Here is a 6,070-nt window from a genome sequence, read left to right on the forward strand (position 1 = left end):
AGCTTTGAGTGGTGATCCTTCAGGTAGCTATTGAGCTGCAGGCATGCCCCAGTTCTTGTTTCACGTTGTCATTTAGCGGTTGTTTGCTGTTGCCCACCCCTAGGTTGGACTAGCTTTGACCATACCGATCCGTGTCCCTCAATGAATGAGACCGAATTTTTTTTTTTTGTACTCGCTGAAAATGTATTTTCCTGGAGTCCATTAGATAACCGCTTCCGCTGTAAGGGCTTCCAGGCAGCTCTTTGAGCTGCAGGCAGTTTCTTAGTTGTGTTTTTTTTGTGACCGTTAGTACTTTGTTGCTGTTGCCCACCTCTCGGATAGACTACTTTAGATCTTTTAGACATTCCCAACAGTCGCTGAATTCCTGTGTCCTTCAAACACTAAAGATTTTTTTTTTTGTACATGCTGCAGATACAGCTTTGCTACAAAATGGAAACTTGACATATTTTTAATTTTTTTTGCTTTTTTAGTTCTCCTTTAAGTGACAGTATAACCCAGTGTTGAAGATATCCCGTGTCCCTTAATGATCTCCAAGAAGAAGATATCCGGCAAGTTTGACAATCTCTTATTTTATTGTTGAATCTGGGCAGGTAATAACTCAAGAGTTCTAATTCTTTGTGGTCCAAGGGTAGGTGTTGGACAACTTACTGAGCAAGATCCTAACCACAGTTCACAAAGAATTAGAAATTGCGGTAATCATCTGTCCAGATTTCACTTGCACAATCAAACCAAGTCACATTGTAGCCCTGAAGAAGGGGGGTGTGTGTACAAGCCCTGAAATGTGTTGGATGCCATCTCGTTATAGCTGGACCAATCCATACAGCTTGGTGCTTACATCCTTTCTTGCTATACAAGCCAATTTTGGCAGGGACTCTGGTGGGACAAGGGCACTGCCCGAGGGCCCCATGCCACTAGGGGGCCCCATCAGGGTTGCCAGGCTCAGTAAAACCAGGGACAGTATGTACAAATCTTTTTTTTTTAGATCTGTCCCTGATATGTCCGAAACCGACATGCTTTTGATGTGAAAATCCCGAGATTTTAGCTGCCCCACTTCTGCACTGCCTCCTGGCGTGGTGGCCATCTGTAAGCCCAGGGGCCCCATAAATTTCTATTGCCCGGGGGCCCCATGAGTTTTCAGTGCGCCCCTGGGTGGGACCCCACAAGGCAGGAGAGAGCTGTCACACTCCAGCAATTGGAACCACCTCAGAGCCTGGAGTCAAGCACTCCCCCTATCCTGTTCACAGAACTTACCTTGCATTATGGCATTCCGTGAAGTCTATTTAGGGCCTTAGTGCCAGTAAGACAGTTGCCCCCTTGAATGTTGGCGCTATCCATGGTGACCTGTGAGGGCTGGACTCCAAGGGCTGAGCTGGCATCTATGTACCTACTTCTCTTGCTTGAATACACCCATTGAGGAAGAACTTTACTTGTTGCTGGTGAGTCAGCAGCCTGTGCAATATAAAGAGCCCACGCTGAACAAAAACCCGGCGGAGACTCCAAAATACTGTAACTCAATTCTGGAATTACCAGCAGTAATATATATATATATATATATATATATATATATATACATTTTTCTATTGGGGGGTGGAATATCTTCCTACACACAACAGACTTCCTGTCTGGGAAATCCCAGTGAAGAAATGCCAATTGTTGCTCGTCTGCCACATATTTAACCCAAAATGGCCGATTACAGAGAACTGCAGACTATATGGAAGAATGAACAACCCAACGATCAAATATTGGCTAATTAATGTATTGGTAACTGTTTTTTGTATGATTTTGATTACGGTTTTCTAGAAGCCAACTCCACCATTTTAAAGACTTTAGTGATAACAGAATGCAATAGCGAATGTATTTCTTTCACTGGGCCAACAGCAGAAATGGCGCATGATGGGTAAACCTTGATAGGGTGATACCATTAGTTTTCCTTTTACATTGCAGCAGCTGAAGAACTGGGAATTTCCTCCCAGAGAGATTCAAAGCCAGCGTGTAAGAGACCATGCAAAATGGAAGCATGAGTTCTGGGTGGAGTTGGCTTTTAAACTACATTGGAATCCCTTTAGGGAAACCATATACCTGGAATCCCTTTTGGCTGCTGAGAACAATGTGCTTTTCCTCCAGTTTTGTATATTCTGTCCCGGTATTGGTCCATACCATGCGGTCTGACGACAGATCTGTCAATGAGTGGATGGTCACGGTGGCATTGAATTCTCAGTGATAAAACTTGTTGCATTGTATAAAATATGACTTCTGTGATTGGCCGTGACATCACACAGCACCCTCCTGCTGTCCTATCAGTATTATTATTTGTGCACTTTCTATGATTGTCATTGTGCTGCCCCCGTGTGGCGGGGAAACAGAGCGCCCTTTGAAGTAATAAACAATAAAAGCCTTGTCACCCGTCTCATTTTTCTTTTTTTTTTCTTTCATTCTTCTGTGCAATAAGATGGCATTTTAAATTGTGATGCAATGTATAGATCTTTATCTATAATAATTGTATAACTCTTATATAATAATATGTATAATTATCTATCTATCTATATTATTATCTATATTATTTATAATTATTTATAATAATCTATAGATAATAACTCTTATGCCACGTACACACGGTCGTTTTTTGTGATGAAAAAAAACAACATTTTTAAAAACGTCATTTAAAATGACCGTGTGTGGGGAAAACGTCGTTTTATGTCTTCTGAAAAACGACAAAAAAAAAATTTTATGTCGTTTTTCAAAACGTCGTTTTTAGTGTCATAAAAAATGAACGTGTGTAGTTTAAAACAATGTTTTTAAACCCGCGCATGCTCAGAAGCAAGTTAGGATGCGAGCTTCAATGGAACAGAGTGCCGCCGTACGTGCTGAATGTAACCGCGCTTTGCTAGAGCTTGTTGAAAAAACGATGGTGTGTAGGCTACGTCGTTTTTTAAAATGAAGTTTGAAAAACATCGTCTTTTTTTTTTCATCACAAAAAATACATTTATTTTCATCACAAAAAGAAGACCGTCTGTACGCGGCATTATGGGAAGATAATATGAAGACCGTTTTCAATCACTCCTTCTACAGGATTTAAATGGCGCTTATGCGGAATTTCTGTCGGAAAAAAGTTGGCTGTTTTTTTCCGATGGAATTCCACTCAAGCTTGGCTTGCATACACGAGGTCACACAAAAGTTCTCTGAACTGTCAAGTGTTAAGAACGTGGTGACGTGACACTACGACGAGGCGAGAAAAAAGTTGAATGCTTCAGAGCATGCGTTGAATTGTTTCCGAGCATGCATGTTTTTTTTTCTTCCTGTCGGAATTCCATACAGACAAATGGATTTTCCGGTAGGAATTTTTTCCTTTTGGAAAAATTGAGAGCCTGCTCTTAAACTTTTGCTGGTGGAAATTCTGACAGCAAAAGTCACACACGGTTGGAATTTTTGATGAAAAGCTCACTTCAGACTTTTGCTGGTGGAAATTCCGCTCGTGTGTATGGGGGCATAACAGTTTCCGCAGTGCTTTACAACATGAGGGCAGACTGTATAGTTACAATATAATTCAATAAACTTAGAGCCGGTTCACACTGGGGCGACTCGTCAGGCGACTCAGCTGCCTGACAAGTCGCGTTCCATTCTATTCAATAGAACCGTTCTAATAAGAGCGACTCAAGTCGCTCCAACTTAGAAAAAGGTTCCTGTACGACTTCGGGGGCGACTCGCATTGACTTCTATACAGAAGTCATTTTGCAAGTCGCCTCTGAAGTCTTCTTCAGGACGCCTTGCCGAGTCGCCCCCGAAGTCGTGGCGCCTTAGTGTGAACCGGCTCTGAGAGTAGCAGTATTTTTGGAGTTTTATTTGTTTTTTTAAATCGTTTTGTATACAGTGTTTTATAAAAACTTTCATGCCCCTTGAAAATTTTCAACATTTTGACATATTACAATTGAATACAATTACATGGATCCAATTGCCTTCAGAAATCACTTATTAATAAATAATCCAACTGTTAATACAGCTGTTCTGTGAAGTCCTCAGGGGTTTGTTAGAGAATCTTGGTGAACAAACAGCATCATAAAGGCCAGGGAACACACCAGACAGGTCAGGGATAAAGTTGTGGAAAATTTTAAAGCAGGGTTAGTTTATAAAATATATATCCACAGCTTTGAACATCTCACAAAGTATTGTTCAATCCATCGTCCGAAAATGGAAAGAGTATGGCAGAACTGCAAACCTACCAAGACTTGGCCGTCCACCTAAACTGACTGGCCGGGAGCAGCCAAGAGGCCCATGGTAACTCTGGAGGAGCTGCAGAGATCCACAGCTCAGGTGGGAGAATCTGTCCACAACTCCACAAATCTGCCCTTTATGGAAGAGTTTCAAGAAGAAAGTCATTGGTGAAAGAAAGCCATAAGAAGTCCCCTTTGCAGTTTGCAAGAAGCCATGTGGGGGACACAGCAAACACATGAAAGAAGGTGTTCTGGTCAGATGAGACCAAAATTTTTACTTTTTAGCTTAAAAGCAAAACTATGTGTGGCGGAAAACTAACACTGCACATCCCCCTGAACACACCATCCACACCGTGAAACATGGTGGCAGCATCATGTTGTGGAGATGCTTTTCTTCAGCAGGGACAGGGAAGCTGGTCAGAGTTGATGGGAAGATGGATGGCGCCAAATACAGGGCAATCTTAGACTAAAACCTGTTAGAGTCTGCAAAAGACTTGAGACTGGGGGAGGTTCACCTTCCAGCAAGACAATCACCCTAAACATACAGCCAGAGCTACAATGGAGTAGATTAGATCAAAGCATATTCATGTGTTAGAATGGCCCAGTCACAGTCCAGACCTAAATCACATTGAGAATCTGTGACAAGACTTGAAAATTGCTGTTCACAGACGCTCTCCATCCAATCTGACAGAACTTGAGATATTTTGCAAAGAAGAAGAATGGGCAGAAATGTCCCTCTCTAGATGGGCAAAGCTGGCAGAGACATCCCCAAAAAGACTTGCAGATGTAATTGCAGAGAAAGGCGGTTCTACAAAGTATTGACTCCGGGGGGCGCCATACAAATGTACCCTCCCACACTTTTCACATATTTATTTGTAAAAAAAAATGAAAACCATTTATCATTTTCCTTCCACTTTCCACTTCACAATTATGTGTCACTTTGTGTTGGTCTATCACATAAAATACATTTACGTTTTTTGGTTGTAACCTGACAAAATGTGGAAAATTTCAAGGGGTATGAATACTTTTTCAAGGCGCTGTATAATTTGACTATTTGCCCAGGTTCTGCTTTAGTAATTGCAATAGTATTGTGTTCATTTTAGCCGATGATTTTAAATGGCTGTGACATTCCTGAGGGATCTGGTGGGCGGAATTTTTGATCTGTAGATTTCCCGTATGTTGGGATGGGGCCGGAGCAGGTCTTGGTGCTCAGACAGAGAATGGCAGTAGTCAAGTGAGCATCTCTTATGGGTGAAATACAAGGATGTAGCTCATCGAGTGAAGCCGGGGTCTTGAAGGTGATGAGGATCTCTTCAACTCTGCTTGTGCAACTACAAGTCTCAGCATCTCCAGTTGGCAGCCAAGAATAGGTCTTATGCCAGGAGTGTGGAACAGTGACTGGGTCTCTTGGGGCAGGAGGAGGAGTATAGGGACATGACAGTAGAGAGGAGACAGCCGCAGCCCAGATCATCGCATGGTGGTAGAGGAGATGATGGACAGCAGAGTATGTAAATGGCACCTGGTCCTTGGTGTTCTCTGTACCATGGTGAGCCATGCCACCATGTCACCCCAGACAACCCTCGACCATGCCAGGACTGGCCAGGGTAAGTGACCACAACTGATGTCCATTTCGCTTATTCTGGGGAGTCTGGGTTGAGGAACCTGCTGTGTGTAACCCTGCATCCTTAGAAAATTTAGGCTTTTTTCTGTGTTTTTTTTTTTTATACTGTCTTTAGTCATTCATTCATAAAAGTACATTATATCCAATTTGCCTGCTTGTGAGCTGGAGATGCTCTACATAACCAAAAGTCTGTGGACCTCTAGTCCTTTTCCATCCCCCCTATATGAACTTATTGGATATT

This window comes from Rana temporaria, chromosome 11, assembly GCF_905171775.1.
Source record: "Rana temporaria chromosome 11, aRanTem1.1, whole genome shotgun sequence".
NCBI classification, from domain to species: Eukaryota; Metazoa; Chordata; class Amphibia; order Anura; family Ranidae; genus Rana; species Rana temporaria.